This window comes from Balaenoptera physalus, assembly GCF_965194825.1.
Source record: "Balaenoptera physalus genome assembly, chromosome: 5".
Classification (NCBI taxonomy): Eukaryota; Metazoa; Chordata; class Mammalia; order Artiodactyla; family Balaenopteridae; genus Balaenoptera; species Balaenoptera physalus.
The window spans coordinates 100,343,035-100,360,013 of NC_138884.1; the positions used below are offsets into that span (position 1 = coordinate 100,343,035).

The 16,979-nt window shown below is 39.1% G+C and overlaps 1 long non-coding RNA gene across 1 annotated transcript in view; it reads left to right on the top strand.

The window, feature by feature from the left end:
• Positions 1-16,979, top strand: part of LOC309660943 — a 74,753-nt gene that overhangs the window by 34,719 nt on the left and 23,055 nt on the right. Inside the window, exon 2 of the long non-coding RNA XR_014263742.1 lies at positions 6,582-6,687. This is a non-coding gene — a long non-coding RNA (uncharacterized lncRNA). The remainder of the gene's footprint in view (positions 1-6,581; positions 6,688-16,979) is intronic.

Consider the following 16,979-nt stretch of genomic DNA (forward strand, 5'->3'; position numbering starts at 1 on the left):
TCTGGGTCTACCAATTGTTAGAAGAGTCATTTAACCTCTACAAGACCTACTTTACTCTACCTGTGAAATGGACACTATAATAGCACATGCCTTATTGCATCATATGAGAATTGATACTGATATCAAACCTATATTGTTCTGAAGTACTTCAAACATTAACTCACAGAATTGTCCCAACTATTTTATACTCATTTTATAGGTGAAGAAATTGAGGTAGCAACAAATTAAGCAATTTGCCCAAGGTTACGTAGCTTGTAAGATGTAAAAATGGCATTAGAATCCAGGCCACCTGGTTTGCAGTGAGTGCTCTGTATTTAGCATCTGATAAATGTTTGCTATTATTATTACTAGGAGGAACACGTATTTATAGATGATTGAAAGTAGTGAGAGGTCCTTCCATTTCCTGAAACAATAAAGGCAAAACTTGGAGTTCTACTAACATGCATTTTTTTTTTCTTTTCACATTCTATTCTAAGATGAAAATATGCTATAGCTTAACTTCTTTGCCAATGGGTGTGTAGGATTCCTGAAAATTGTAATCCCTGAAATTATTAGAAGATGTCCAAACTGGGGATTCTGAAATCTGGAGTGGAATATATGTACATGTGCATATGTGTGTGTGTGTGTGTGTGTGTGTGTGTGTGTGTGTAATCCTTCTCATATGATACACACATCACTCACAAACACACATACACAGCTACTTTACAATCCATGTTCCATGTTCTATTTGATAGGGCTGTAGCTATACAATATATCTGGTGGTTGGTGGTTGTCACAGATTCTGCTTTTCCGAGCCAAGGCATAGGCAAGTGTGTTGATGAGCCTCTGCATTGTCCTTCACATTGGCAGTTTTGATCTCCTGCAAGTGACAAGGTATATGTTAATGTCACCTGACAATTGTTTTTCTCTTTTCCACTCCATGAATATTATAATTAGAGGAAATTCCTCTAAGATTTTGGCAGTAGATTAGTTGTCAATCTTAGTTTCTTGGTTTATTATGCACTCTCATCTCTTTCTGTGTTTTCCTAGATATTTATGATGAAAATCACGAAGTCTAAGATACGGAATGCACTTCAATCGCTTTCTTAAGCAGCTCTCTCCTAACTTCCACCTCTGCTTTCCAACTGCACACACACACACACACACACACACACACACACACACACAGTTGGAGGACTTGAATATATATTAATGTCAATGCAATATAACAACAATGAGAATAATGTTAACATTATACGAAAAAAAAAAAGAATAGAATAATGTCCTTGAGAAATCTTGCTCTGTGCCCTTAGGTCTGTGATGGCAGGAGGGTCTAAATCAAAATAGATATTGATGCAGATAGATTCGTGGATTGGAGGGTTAAAATTTTTCAGAAAATTTCTCTTAATTGCCAGAATTATCAGCAAAAAGTAAGATATGAGGCCATTTACAGAGAGTGAAAGAGGTTAAGACTGGGCTTGTGCTATTAGAGACCTGGAAAAAGTTTGCAAAAGCTACTGCTTGAGATGGAGAAGAGCCATAGTTTTATTAGGATAAACATCTGCCCAGTGTAACAGACAAAAATAATGGTGGCTTAAACAAGGGAGAAGTGTATATCACTTTCATGCAATAATCTCTGCGTAAGCAACACAAACTTATTTAGTGACCCCATAGTCTTGGGGAACAAAACTTTCTGTTTGCTTGATCTGTGTTTTTTTGCCTTTTCTGAAATCATCCAAGATCATTTTTCACCCATGTCTACATTTCAGGCAAGAAGAAGGAGGATGAAGGGCATAAGGACAGCAAATCTGCTGCCTTTAAGGCCACTCACAGGAAGTTTAAAACATTCCTTTATAGAAAGCTCAGCATGGTCATATCAGCTGCAAGGGAGGCTGGGAACTGTAGTCATCAGCTGGGCAGCCATATGTACAATGAAAACTTAGTAGTTTCCTTACTAAAGTAGGAATGTGAGAATGGAAATTGGAGGAAGCAACAGTCTATGACATAATCAATGGGGGCCATCTGTTCACAGGTCCCAGCAAAGTCGTGGAGGGAGCCAAGTGTGTTTCTGAAAGTTTTCCTTTTTTTCAGTTACCCTCACTTTCAGTGTTTTCATGATTTTCCCCAGATGCTTAGGGACTTTATCTGCTATGTGGGGCAGGAATATTAAGGTCTATCTCAGCTTCCCATTTACATTATACTTTCAGGTGGTCAACTGACCTCTGCTTGGACATTTCCAGAGCAAGAACTCAGGACTCCATTGGATCACTGGACAATTCTAATTTTCAGAGTTTTCTTTTTTCAATTAATTTGATGATGTTGTTATAAATTAAAATATGCAAAGTCCATTGCATATTCATCAGTCATTCCCCCTTTCTTCCCTGCTAACAAACTCCAATTTGTTCAGACAGTACGTGGAGATCCTTTGATTACACGGCATTTAGACTCTTTCCCCAGAATGCATTATGATTGATGCAGTCATCACTGTATCATTTCCCTTGGCCAGACATGTTCCCCAGTTAAGAGACAATAGGAGAAATCAGGGAACTGGTGAACTAGAGATTCTTCTTCCTTAATTTACAAAAAAAAGTAATTATGCTAGTAATATTGGTTAAAGAAATGCAAAATTTTAAAAAAAATTATGGAGAAAGCAGGCAAAATCAACTAACAACTTAATTAGACTGGTTGGATACCACATACATTGATGCTATACAATTAGCAACCTTAACTGACTGCAGCAATCAGATTTGGAACTTGGAACTCAGCTAGAAACCAAGAAATTAGAGTCAGTGCCTGGGGACAGGATACACACTGACCTAGCTGCATTCAAGAGAGAATTTCTGGACCTAGAAACACAGTGGTCCTGGAGAAAGTAGAGAGGGTTAAGAGGTCCAGGAAATTAATGCAAAGACAACATGAAAGAGACAGGTAGGGAAATAAGAGTACATCTAGTAGAGAGACCATCAGGTAGACAATCCCTGTTGGATGACTCACAAGGAGGATGAAAAACTTTTGGGTTTGTTTAATCCAAAACAGGGGATTCCATTCTTTAAGAGGCCTCCTTAGGCCTATAAATAAATAAATATAGCAAGAAACTAAGGAAGGAATTTAGATACAGAACTTTTCAGGGACATGGTTTTTGGAGCTCTAGTCCTAAGAAAGGACAGCATGTATTTGAACTAGGGTATAGAACCGTTTGAAGGTTACTTCTCAACATTGGAAAACACTGGCATAGAAACATCATCCCCTCACTCTTCCTTACTCTTCATCTCCTCTCATTTATTCCAGGGTCACCTGTGCCTTGATCTTTGACTTCATTCTTTATTTTGCCTATGATGCTGCCTTTTAGATTCAGGGCTTACACTTGACTGTCAACACTCCCTAAAAACTTTGCCTCTAATATTCTTTAGCTCTTTGCTTATTTATTTGTTTTCTGGCAGCTTACAATTTAATCCCCAGCCTGAATGTAGTTCTGTGTAGCTGGCACCTTGGTCAGGCTTGCCCATGCCCCAGTCTGGGTGGGATTTGATAAAGGGTCAGGCAGATTGCTGTCATCATGTGTTGTCCTAGCTTTGTCACTTTCCCCAGATTGGGGATATCTGAACCCCAAGATACTTTGGTGTATCAAGAACCAGTTTCAGAGATAGGGGAGATTCTTTCATGGTGAAAAACTGAGGCTCCCTGCTTTATTGGTAGAAAACAATGAGGCAAAGACCAATTGCTACCGGTGTTACAATAAACAGCCTTCTGAGAACCCTGGTGACATGCTGAGGAGTAGTGGTTGCTTTGTTGATATTCTCACTTTGGGTTGGGCATTTCTAGCAATAGAGAGAGTGGAATGTTTTCTTTCCCTGATTATATTAGTTGAGACAATACCAGAGGCTTGATACTCCACTTGGCATCTAGTCATATCATCCTGTCTTGTTCTACTTGTCAAACAAGTTTGAAACTGTCACCAGCATCCTGACCAATTCACCCTGCCTTGTATTTCTTGGCCCCAGACATCTGGAGAGTTGAGGCCCTGCCATCAGATCTCAAATTTTCATTCCCTCTAAGTCTCAGCAATGGCATGTCCCTGCTTGAAAGGAAAAGATATTGGATCATCCCGTCTCTGAACTCCCAATTCTCAGTCACATTTCATTTTCTCCTTCAAAAATGATTAGGTGCTCTGCTAGAGTGGTCTTTGTGCCCTGACCTGGACTTTTCACTATGTTTTCTGGCTTTACTCGCTCATACTTTCTCTGTGTCCCCTTTGACATCAATAAGTTATTCCTGTTCTCTTCCCTAGTATTCTCAGTTCCTTTTTCATTCTTTCTATCTCTCAACCTCTGTCCCTCCTTTGCATGTGCTTCCATTTTCTAAAACTCTTTATATATCCTATATGGTAAGTTTCCCCTAGTGGTGGCAGGAAAGAGACAACAAGCTATTGCAAGCTTTCTTTCCAAGATTCATAATTACATTTCAACAACAACAAAAAAATATTGATTGCTAAGCATTCTCTCACTGGTGATAAAGTGATCAAAAAGGCAATTCCCGTCCCAGAAGTGCTCACTGTTTTATGTAGGACAAAAACAAAAACAAAACACAGACAGATGTATGAACAAATGCAATACAATGGGGTAAATATTATAGGAGAGTTATGCATAGAAACTGTAAGAATGTTAATGGTGGGGCAATATATTCTGGCTGAAGAGTAAGAGAAAGTTATAGATGAAATCCAATAATTAAATGCCTTTCCCCCAATATACTCAAGAAACATATTGCAAAGTATAGAATGCTAGAAATAAGGGTATTCCTTGTTTTATCTGTGAAAAAAATAGACCTCAAGACTCTGAGTGACTTGCCCAGAGTCACTGAACATGTTATGATAATGCCTGGATCTTATGTTTCAGGAAGATTAACACTAGTTGCTCCAATAGACAAAGCCTCACAATCCAGCAGCTTAATATAACAAAAGGGTCTCCTTCTTCCCTTATTTGAAACTGATGTGGGCTAGGTGGTCTTCAGCCGCTGTGTGGATGTGCTATTTGCAACACATGGCCTCCAAAATTGTTCTAACAGGAGAAGAGAGAGGTAAAGGAGACATACGGATACTTAATTTTTGCCTTGCCCTTGAAGTGACAGATGTCACTTTCTCTCACAATTCATTGGTATACACAAGCCTTAATGCCCTGATATGAGAAAATGTATTAGAATACCTGAGATTCACTGGGTGCAAACTATCTTTGCCACACCTGACCTCCCTTGGGAATCCTGCTTCTACTATCAATAGGTATTCTTCAGTGCGTGCTGCTGGTGATGGTAGTGGAGCAGGATGATTGGGATGGATGGATGGACAGATGGATGGATAAATGTGAGATATCTTTTACCTCATTGATCATCATTATTTCAGCTGATCATCTTAGCTAGGCTGGTGTTTACTTTTTTCCTTACATTTTTAATGCATTGACACTGATGCTTTTCAGCTGAAGGGCATGACCATCGTTGTGCCCAATGGAATTCAAAAGAATTTTGAAAGTGCAGCATGGGACATCGTTGTGTTAATCATTTTGTGACTAGTACTGCAGAATAAAATGACTGGTATAGTAAATAATAGCATTAGAGCTATCTTCGAAAGAAAAGGTCAATATTATACCTGCTTGCTGATAGGAGAGATTAATATACTCTTGCTATTATTAATAATAGTAATTAGACTCTATTGCTTTAGCTGATCCATAGGTCCCATTTACAGCAACAGCCTAATGTTCTTCCTGAACATGACTTGGCATATTTCAGCACATCATTGCAAATCAGTGCCAGGATCTTCTAATCACTTTATTTGCTTTTTGGCACTTGGATTTTGTATTTGTATTGGGCTTACTTTTTCACCATTGAAACAGTTAGCAGGGAATTTTGTATGAAAAGTGGAAGCCCTTTTCATAACAACATTTCCTATTGGGGGGGTGTAACTATAGATCTTTGTATATTTTGCATCATTTAGCACAGCCGCTGTTCAAATTAAGAGAACAGGCATCCTTATCAGGACAATTAACACTTGCAGCAGAAAATTCTTCTTAACCATGAGGGAAAAAATGTTTAAATTGAGGTTGTCAAACAAGGAAACCTTCTCAGTATTAGAAGCAGAGAGAGAAGAGAGGAAAATGAAATACTGGCTGTTTGATGACCAGATAATCAACCGCCTTTTTGTTACAATTTCTCTCTCAAGATCACATTTGAATACTGTGCAAAGGGTTTGCAGGCATAAAATGTGCCAGGACGGATGATCCTTTTTTAAAGGCAAAACATATGCAAGGTAATTTTAGGAGTTCCCTCGTGCCAGTAAATCCCCTCCATGTTCTTTCCTCTGCTTTTGATTCTCACTAATATTTCCAATTTTGGATTAAGGCACTAAAGGCCTCTGTTAAAATAAACCAGTGTTACCTAGCAAGGGTAAACCATTTCCTCTTTATCACTAATGTCTTACTGTGAATAATTAAATTGAGATTTCTTCCCATAGTGAAGCCTTAAGAAATAATAGTGGTGATGTTTGAAAACTGAAAATTGATGGATGGCATGTCAGAGTATACAATGCCAACTGAGTTATTTATCTATTTGTTTCTTAGACTAATCATGTGAGATAAGGTTGGCAGAAGGGAAGGTCCTTCTCATCAAACAGAGGAAGAAACTGAAGCTCTGACTGGTGAATGAATTCAAGGAATGGATTAAAGAGTAAGTAAGCAGCGGGGAAGGGGAAGGAGAAATGAGACAGCATATGGGAGAGTCAGTTCTTACTGAACTGGTATCGAGCATGTTGAATAGCTAAGGCAACTTTGAGGGTTTGCAGGGTCTTGAGGATGTTTACACTAGAGAAAGAGGCTGCTAACAGTAATTGCATTATCTACCTTTTCTTAAGTGTCTATTACCTGCTAAGCACAAGACTAGAATCTTCCACACTCTATTCCATTTCATCTTCTCTATAATCCTGCAAGGTGAATTATATTCCATATTTACCGATGAGGAAACAAGGATTTAGAAAATTAAAAAATCTTTCTCAAGGTGACTCAAATAAAAGTGGCAAAATATTTTCCTATTCCTAAGCACCACATTCTCACAGCCACACAGTACCATGCAAGAAAGCAAGCAAAGAAAAGGTCATGGCTGGGCCTTGAAAACAAATTTCCCTTTCTTCACATCTGTCTCAGGCTTGGCTTCTCTGCCCTTCACCTTTCCATTAACTCTGTAATCCTGCAAAGAACAAAAATTGGATCACACCCTGACCAAAGGGAGGGTTTAAAAATTTCTACCTGGATACACTTTTTCAGCTTTCAAAGTTTCTCATCTCCTTTCAGGTTCATTCTGTGGAATATTTCACATGTTTATTTCAGTCACTTTTCTATTGCTGCTGAAGTAAAATAATGAGTTTGGTTATTTTTTTAATAACAAGGCAGTTTTTCCTCCCTTATTGAGGAGTATGGTTGTCTAATAGTTCCTTCCTATGTCAAAAAATTACCCCCAATTACCTTTAGATACAAAGCAACCAGTCAAAAGTTTCTGACCTGATTTTCCTCCCAAGCAAGAAGTCATTAAGGGCAAAGAGTGAGTGATATAATAGAAGACAGGCAGCTTAATTTTCCCTTAGCATTTACTACCACAGTTGCGGTAAACCCGAATTACACTCTCCTTGATTGAAAGGTGGCCACCTCTTGGGTGAAATATGGCAGCTGCCTAACAGTGTACATTAATAAAACATGATCGTTTAAGAAGCAGAGTGTAATGATGAGCTGATGTATTTAATTGACAACGCAACAGGGGCTCAGCAGGCTCAGGGGCATTTTTTGAATTTTCATCTTTCTGTTGAGTGACCTTGAGCGGGCTGCTTAATTTCTCCATTACTCAGTCTCCTCATCTGTAAAATGGGGATGATAACACTTACCTAGCTCACAGAGGCATCATCAAAATTAACTCCAGCAAAGTCCTCGGAGATCCTTGGATGAATGGTGCCATGTGATTAGAAATGATTAGTATCCTTATTATTCTGACAGTCAACCATAAGGCCCACCAATCAAATACAGTTCTAACTGAATTGAACAGAGAGATGGATTCTGCAACTGCACTCGGTGGCAGTTTGCCCTGAAGATAAAGTCTGTCACACACAAGGTCTCCCCAGAGCAAGCTTAAGCTGGTAGCAGTATTGATGTAGGTGGTCTGCCTGCCAGGATGCACAGGGACGGTTTAACTAGAGCTAATTATGGCCAGCAATAATGTCAGAGCCAGAATTCACCTCTGATTATGAGGAGATGTTCAAAGAAACTATTTCTAAACCAGATAATGAGGCAGAATTTTCTGCACCGTTGGTATGGGTAGCATTCTGAAAGATGTCAGGGCACCTCAAATTGCAGAGCAAGGAGACTTGCAATACTTTTCTAGAGGGGAAGAGAACCAGAGAGAATTGTTAAGCTTCCAAACTGCCCATTGTGACATTCATCCCTTATTTATCTTGTCTATTTTTTTGACTGTTATCCAAATGTTATATGCTTGTACTTAGGATAGGAATGAAGGGATGGAGGGAATTGGCAAGCAAGATGAGTTTAAGATGGAGCTCCCAACTTCACAGGAGCTTTTGATCTAAGAGAGAGCAAGAGAGACGTGTGCAAATGAAATATAGAGAGTAGAGGAAGTGGAACTTTGAGGATGCTGTGAGCCAATGCTGAGTGTAGGTGCTTTGATGGGGTGTCTTGATGTTCTTAATCATAACATCATAAGGGAGAAAATTGTGTGATGTGACAGTGAAAATGTCCTCATTTCCATGACTACCACTTTAGTGAATGTTACTATCATTTCTCCACTGGGCTACTCTGATAAAGTTTTGGCTGGTGTCCCTGTCTCAACTGTTGCCCTCATGTAGTCTTTTCAACACACACCAGATTACTCAGAGCAAGTAACTCTTCTGCTTGGGTCTTTTAAGACTTCCTTCCCCATTGCTCTTCGGATCCAATTTAAACTCTTGCCATTGCTTCCTGTTTTTTTATTGCTCACCTCTAAACTAATCTTATTCCAAAATCCAGCTGTTCTCTAATCTCCATCCATGCTAGTTTCCTTCCAGTTCCCTGAAAGCCAAGCCCATTCCTGCCCCAGGGCCTTTGCATGTGTCTTTCTTGCTTGGAAGTTGTTTCCCTCGGTGACTTCCACTGGCTAGACAACAATCCTTAGAACTTTTCAATGTAAATATCACATATTCAGAAAGCCTTATCGAAATCATCTTTTCCCCCTACATTGCCAACATTCTCTTCATTGTTGTTCCCCTTCATAGCATTTTTAAAAATCTGTAGGTATTCATTCATTTATTCCCTCTTTCATTCGTTTACTTGTTGATGGGTCTGTCCCTTAGAGAAGGTACCTCTCGGAGGGAAATAACTTGCCCTCACCCCTTATTTACTGGTGCCCATCACAATACCTGGTACAAACAAATATAAGTTTTCATAATGTTGTTGAATAACCACTACCTTTACTGAGAGGTGCCAAAGATCACAGCTTGGATTTAGTGAGAACTGGATTTGAACACAAGCCTCCCTGGTTCTGAAATCAGGGCAGGTCCCATTGTTCCCTGATTTGGGGGGTTGGATGAGCAATCCAAATGAAGAGGTCGATCATAAATCCTCTCTCAGTGGCACTGAACATGGATTGGCTTAAAAGGCAGTTTTGGGAAATTGAATCTAAGAGAAAGTCCCAAATTGTGAAGAACATTTGTTACGTATTGAGAATTCAGCGATGACTTTCTAAAGGAGGGTTAGTAAAAACCTTGAAAGGGATAAGCCAAAACAATCTATTTCTGCCCTTAGAAAAATTTCCCATTTATTTTCCAACTGCTTCTTGCCTGTGGGCACCTCAGTCTTTGGCTTCTGATTATTGTTTCCTGGAGGAAAGTTTAGGGAGTGTGAAAATCATTTCACTTTAGATTCATTTCAATTCATTTAAGAACGCTGCATATTCAAGAGTCTAAATAAATAAATAAATAAATAACAAAACCTTTTGAACTAGAACATGTAAAAGATTGTGGCTTTTTTTTCTCAAACTTTGACATTTAACATGCGATATTTTGTTTGTGAGTTGAAATACTCTCATAATTAATACAATCAAACAGGGTAACTTTTAAAAATGAGATAAACGTTCAAATAGAAGTGTGGTTCTTTCCTTGCCAAAATTAAACACAAAGCATTTGTGTATAGATGGGCAGGATTTTCTACCATAATAAGAATACTTTCCCAGAAAGACAGTTTTTTTGTTTTTGGTTTGTTTGCCTTTTTTTTTACCCCCCTTAGGATTGTTTTGCTGAAAGTTTTCTAGTTGCCTATGATGATAGTAAAAAGATTTAAAAATAAAGTCATATATGTATTTAAGTCATCAAATATCAACCAGAGCAATCAAAACAACCACAAAGACACATGAAGATGAAATTTCAAATATAGTGGCACAGCTGTGGACTGCTGGGCAACAAAGAACTCAACTAAAATCAGAAGTGTTAGTTAAAATAGAATTATATGTCTGTGTCCCAGAGACTAGGATGCCTTCAGTACCAAGAGAAGTACTGGATATTAAAAGATAAAACAAGTCTTTCTTGACTCTTAGGGACTGGTGGTGATGACAGGGAGAGCAATTATAAAGCGGTCAGATTTAGGATGGAAGTAGTCACAGGATTCTATGTGAAGACAGAAGATAGAGCCCTACATCCAGCATGGCAGAATCATAACAGACTTCCTAGAGGAGGCACTATCTGCACTGAATCTTAAAGGAATTTTTTAATTTTCAAGAACATCACAGCAGAATAAGAGTACCTGAAGCTTCCTTTTGCTTGTCAGCACACTCCTTTCTATTGCAACTGGATTTCTCCTCTGGTGGAGGACATTACTTTCCCACCCAAGTTCCAAACTCATATTTCTTTAGACAGGAAATTATTTCTCTATTTCCAGCAACCATTTGAAAAATTCTAGTGAAAGATCCTGATTTTCCTTGGTTAAGTTTCCTTCCTAGCCCCAAGCCAATCAGTTTAGCCAAGCAAGTGGTGTTCTCTAGCTTTGGCCCATTCAATGTACCTAGAATACTAGATATCTAAGATGGCAGCTTTTATTTAAAACCTGTGATGTAATATGCTGATGAGAAAGGCCTTAAAAGAGAAGGAAAAAGAAGCTTTTACCAGATGAAGCATAAAGGATTGTTAACTGAATGAAATAGTTGATACTTCTAGGGACTATCTCCCAACCTACTAGTGGTTAAAGTAATTAAGCCATTCTGGCTATATTTTAGGTCTCATTTACCTACTGAGAGACTGTCAAGCAAGAAGAAATAAATACTTGCTAAGTTATTTTCTGTGCTAAAACCTTTACTAGGTGTTCTACTTTTGTCATCTCATAAAAATTCTTACTACAACCTTCGAAGAGAGGTATTAATTTGAGGAACAGAGAGGTTAACTAACTCTTAGATGATCACATGGATTAGGAAGTCACAGAGATTTAATTTGTTTTTAAATAACCATTCTATGTTCCCTGCCCTACACCACGTGGGGTCTTCAGAAAACAATGTTTGTAGCATAATGCATAATCTTCCAAATGACCAGAGGTGTGCAGATAGGAGCATTGTTTTGTTTTCTTTTTTGCTGACTTTATGACAAGATGGCCTTCTTTTTTCAGATTTTAATGTGCTGGGTCAGGAGAAAATATATAATGAGTGCTCTGGATTTTCTGTCTTTTGAGCTGATTCTGTAAGACGTGTCACATGTCTCTTCCTTAGAGAGAGTAATTAATGGAGTGTATTGTTAGTTCCATATGATACCATTTCTGGAAAAATTTCTCTTTAGGTACACAGTGCAGGAGTGTGGGGAGAGGGGAGGAGGGACACTTGTAAATTTCTGCATTCACATTGAACATTTTGTCAATAGGATGGCACAAGAAAACATAAATAATGAAACGGGAAATACCCCTTCATCTTTAAAAATACAAATATCCCCTACATCTTTCTGTTAGGTTGGATGACAATTCTTTTGGTAGGGTCACTATTACTGGTTCTCCAGTTGTGGACTGGCAGAATATGGGGGGGTGTGGTGGGATATCCCTGGGTTATTCAGTAAGTCAATAAACTGCTTCTTAGGTTAGCTCATTGCTTATTTTATCAACCCTACACAGGGTTCCCTAGAATTTTTTTTCTCTCTCAGGTAAATATTAGGCTTAGTTACAGAGGCAAAAGAGATCTATAAATAGAGAAGGAAAAAAAAGGCGTATCTCGTTTTATTACTCTTTTGTGTAACAGCAGTAAAAGTTTTGTAGGGAGTATTATATACAGTAAAACAGTCATTTGTCAAAGGGTAAACTTACTGAACACCAATGCTCTGTTTTTAAAAGATCCCTTGTGTGCCATGAACTACACAGTGTTCATAAAAAGTTGTACTCAAGGGTTAGATATTCTTGCTTCCTCAATTACTAGAGTTTTCTGAAGTCTCTCAAGGAAGGAGGATTAAACATTTATTGTCAGGAAGCACCAGGTTGCACTTTGTCCCATGCTTTGACACATTCATTAGCCCAGACTCTAAATTTTCAATTACTGAATCCATAAAGTACTACCAAAGAAAAAAAAGTTAGAAGTAGAGAAAAAGAGAAAAAAAAGCAACAGCTAGAATTTATGCACTGCTATTTTAAAGACTTTATTCTTGTCCTGTCATTTTAGTTTGGCCATTATAGGCTGTGTGTTCCCTTAATGAATAACGCCTGGAGTTATATTTGAGTCATAAACTGTCCTGAATGATTATTTATTATTTGATATCATAAGAGAATATGAAATTTGCTATATTTTAGTCTTTAGCCTTCAATGGAGAGTTGATATGACTTGTAGTAGATGAGGAACATGAAATAAATTAACAAAAATTCCTCATGGTGAATTGGTAGGGATAGAACATTTTTAGATAATGATGCACACATAAGAAGAAGGTAAAAGACAATTTCTATGACATGGCCATTTAGAAATGTTAATTTAAAAGACTAGCATCAACCATATGTGCAAAATTTAATAGAGTTAAAAAATATAGACTGCTGGCTTCAATTCTAACATATAAAGTGATTGAAAGCTGTCACCACCAAGCTGACAACAAGAAAAGCTGGGCAACCTGAAAAATCACTGACTTTTTCTTGGACAAATCAGCTTCCTGAAATCTCTAGAGGTAGGCACATCTAAAGAGATACAGCCTGAATCTGCTTATCAGGGACAGAAGTCCTGGGGCCATAATCTGGCAATAACACTTCAGTGGTAATCTTGATGATTTGCTTGTGGCTGAGTATGGACTAGCAGGATATTGAGAAATACCTGGTGACCAAAGTCTTGGGGGAGGTGGGGCACAGTTCTCTGGGTTTTACCTCCAGGAACTCCACCAGGTTCGTATAAAGATCCAGGAAAAATACCTTTCCCGGCCCTGGCAAAGGGAAGGGAAGAGTAATCATTATGAAATATACCCAGAGCCTTCTCCATAACAAAGGCCTACTCTTTGAGGGGGAAAAAGCCTTGCCAGAGCCTAATCCCAGCTGAGGGAGTGGAATTCCTCCCACTCCAGACTTCTTGTCTCACCTAAGGAGGAAAATACAGTCTGCAGGGTTCAGTGTTCAAGGAAATAGTTTGGGAACACTGTGGCTATGGAAGGGAATAAAGGGCTTGTGGTAGAAAAACTAACATGGGAGGAAACAGTTATGAAGGTCTGAAAAAAAGCCCTGAAAAAAAAAAGGCCCATTAAAGGGCTGAAAATTAATCAGAAGATTATAGAACACTCTGCTTCCCCTTCACTTTACCAGTATACAAACAGGGCTCTGGTACAATAACCATGGGTTTTACCTGGAAAAGCTGTATGTACAAACTCCTCTGAGGAATAGCACATAGAAAAGACCAAAACAAGGACATTAGAGGAATTTAAAGCCTCTAGCATTGACAGATACAAGCAACCATTAAACACAGTCGAAATCCTAGCCAAATTAATTTAAATCTACATATTAAAGGCCAATTTCTCAATTCCTATTAGTAAATACAACATGTCTGGCTTTCAAGAAAAAAAGTACAAGGCATGACAAAAGGCAAAAGCAAACAGTCAAACAACAACAACAAAAGTCTGAAGAGACAAAGAAAGCATGAGAATTAGATTCATATATAACACAGATTTGGGAATTATCAGACAAAGTATCTAAAATGACTACAATTAACATGTTAAGGGCTCTAATGAAAAAAAGGAGTAAATATGAAAGAACAGATGGGTGATGTGCATAGAAAGATACAAACCCTAAGAAAGAATCAAAAACAGTATAACATAAATGAAGAATGCTTTCTGATAAATTTATCAGTAGACTTGACATGGCCAAGAAAGAATCTGTGAACTTGAAGATAGGTCAATACCAAATTCCCAGACTGAAATGTAGTTCTTTTTTCTCAAAGAATTTTAGAAAGAGAACAGACATTCAAGGACAGTGGGACAATACCAAAAGGTATAACATATACATCACTGGAATAGAAGAAGAAAAGAAAATTGAGCAGAACAAATACTTGAAGTAATAAAAGCCAAGAACTTTCCAAAATTAATGAAATACAGCAAACCACAAATCCAGGAAGATAAAAGAACACAAAACAAGATAAATAGGAAAAAAAACTCACTATATATAAGCATATTATATTAAAACTGAAGAAAAAAATTAAAATGAGAAATCTTGAGCCAGAGGGAGGGAAAAATAGAGGGACAGGAATAATAATTACTGCAGACCCTTCATCAAAAACAATGCAAGCAAGAAGACTGTGGAGAGACCTTCAAGATGGCAGAAGAGTAAGACATGGAGATCACCTCCCCCCCCCCAAATACATCAGAAGTATTTGTGGAACATCTACATGTGGAACAACTCCTACAGAACACCTACTGAACGCTGGCAGAAGACCTCAGACTTCCCAAAAGGCAAGAAACTCCCCATGTACCTGGGTAGGGCAAAAGAAAACAGGAAAAACAGAGACAAAAGAATAGGGATGGGACCTGCTCTGGGAGGGAGCTGTGAAGGAGGAAAAGTTCCCACACACTAGGAAGTCCCTTCACTGGCTGAGACAGTGGGTGGTGGGGGGAAACTTCAGAGCCACGGAGGAGAGCACAGCAATAGGGGTGCAGAGGGCAAAGCAGAGAGATTCCTGCACAGAGGAGCAGTGCCCCAAAACACTCACCAGCCTGAGACGCTTGTCTGCTCACCCAATGGGATGGGTGGGGGCTGGGAGCTGAGGCTCTGGCTTCAAAGGTCAGATCCCAGGGAGAGGACTTGGGTTGGCTGTGTGAACACAGCCTGAAGGGGGCTAGTGCATCACAGCTAGCCGGGAGGGAGTCTGGAAAAAAGTCTCGAACTGCCTAAGAGGCAAGAAACCATTGTTTTGGGGTGTGTGAGTAGGGGGTATTCAGAGCACCGCCTAAACGAGCTCCTGAGACAGGCATGAGCCGTGGCTATCAGCATGGACATCAGAGATGGGCATGAAACACTAAGGCTGCTGTTGCAGCCACCAAGAAGCCTGTGTGAAAGCACCAGTCACTATCCACACCTCCTCTCCTGAGACCCTGTGCAACCCGCCACTACCAGGGTCCTGTGATCCAGGGACAACTTCCTCAGGAGAACACATGGTGTGCCTCAGGCTGTTGCAATGTCATGCCGGCCTCTGCCGCTGCAGGCTCACCCTGCATTCCATACCCCTCCCTCCCCCTGGCCTGAGTGAGCCAGCGCCCCCTAATCAGCTGCTACTTTAACCCTGTCCTGTCTGAGTGAAGAACAGATGCCCTCAGGTCACCTACATGCAGAGGCGGGGCCAAATACAAAGCTGAAACCCAGGAGCTGTGTGAACAAAGGAGAGAAAGGGAAATCTCTCCCAGCAGCCTCAGGAGCAGCAGATTAAATCTCCACAATCAACTTGATGTATGCTGCATCTCTGGAATACCTGAATAGACAATGAGTCATCCCAAAATTGAGGCGGTGGACTTTCGGAGCAACGGTAGACTTGGGGTTTGCTTTCTGCATCTAATTTGTTTCTGGTTGTATGTTAATCTTAGTGTAGTATTTAGTTTATTATCATTGGTAGATTTGTTTATTGATTTGGTTTCTCTCTTCCTTTTTTAAAAAATATATAGACATATATATATATATTTTTCCTTTTTCTCTTTTTGTGAGTGTGTATGTGTATGTTTCTTTGTGTGATTTTGTCTGTATAGCTTTGCTTTTACCATTTGTCCTAGGGTTCTGTGTGTCCTTTTTCTTTCTTTCTTTTTTTTTTTCTTTTGTATAGTTTTTAGCTCTGGTTATCATTGGAGGATTTGTTTTCTGGGTTGGTTGCTCTCTTCTTTGTTTCTTTTTTTTAATTACTTATTAATTTTTTAATATTTTAAATAATATTTTTAATTTTAATAACTTTATTTTCTTTCTTTTTCTTTCTTTCTTTCCTTTCTTTCCTTCCTTCCTTCCTTCCTTCTTTCTTCCTTCCTTTCTTTCTTTCTTTCTTTCTTTCTTTCTTTCTTTCTTTCTTTCTTTCTTTCTTTCTTTCTTTCTTTCTTTTCTTTCTTTCTCCTTTTTGTTCTGAACCATGTGGCTGACAGGGTCTTAGTGCTCTGGCCAGGTGTCAGGCCTGTGCCTCTGAGGTGGGAGAGCCAAATTCAGGACATTGGTCCACCAGAGACCTCCCAGCTCCATGTAATATCAAACAGTGAAAATCTCTCAGAGATCTCCATCTCAACGCCAAGACCCAGCTCCACTCAACAACAAGCAAGCCACACGGCTGGACACCCTATGCCAAACAACTAGCAAGACTGGAACACAACCCCATCCATTAGCAGAGAGGCTGCTTAAAATCATAATAAGGCCACAGAAACCCCAAAACACAACACGAGATGTGGACCTGCCCACCAGAAAGACAAGATCCAGCCTCATCCACCAGAACAGAGGAACTAGTCCCCTCCACCAGGAAGCCTACACAACCCACTGAACCAA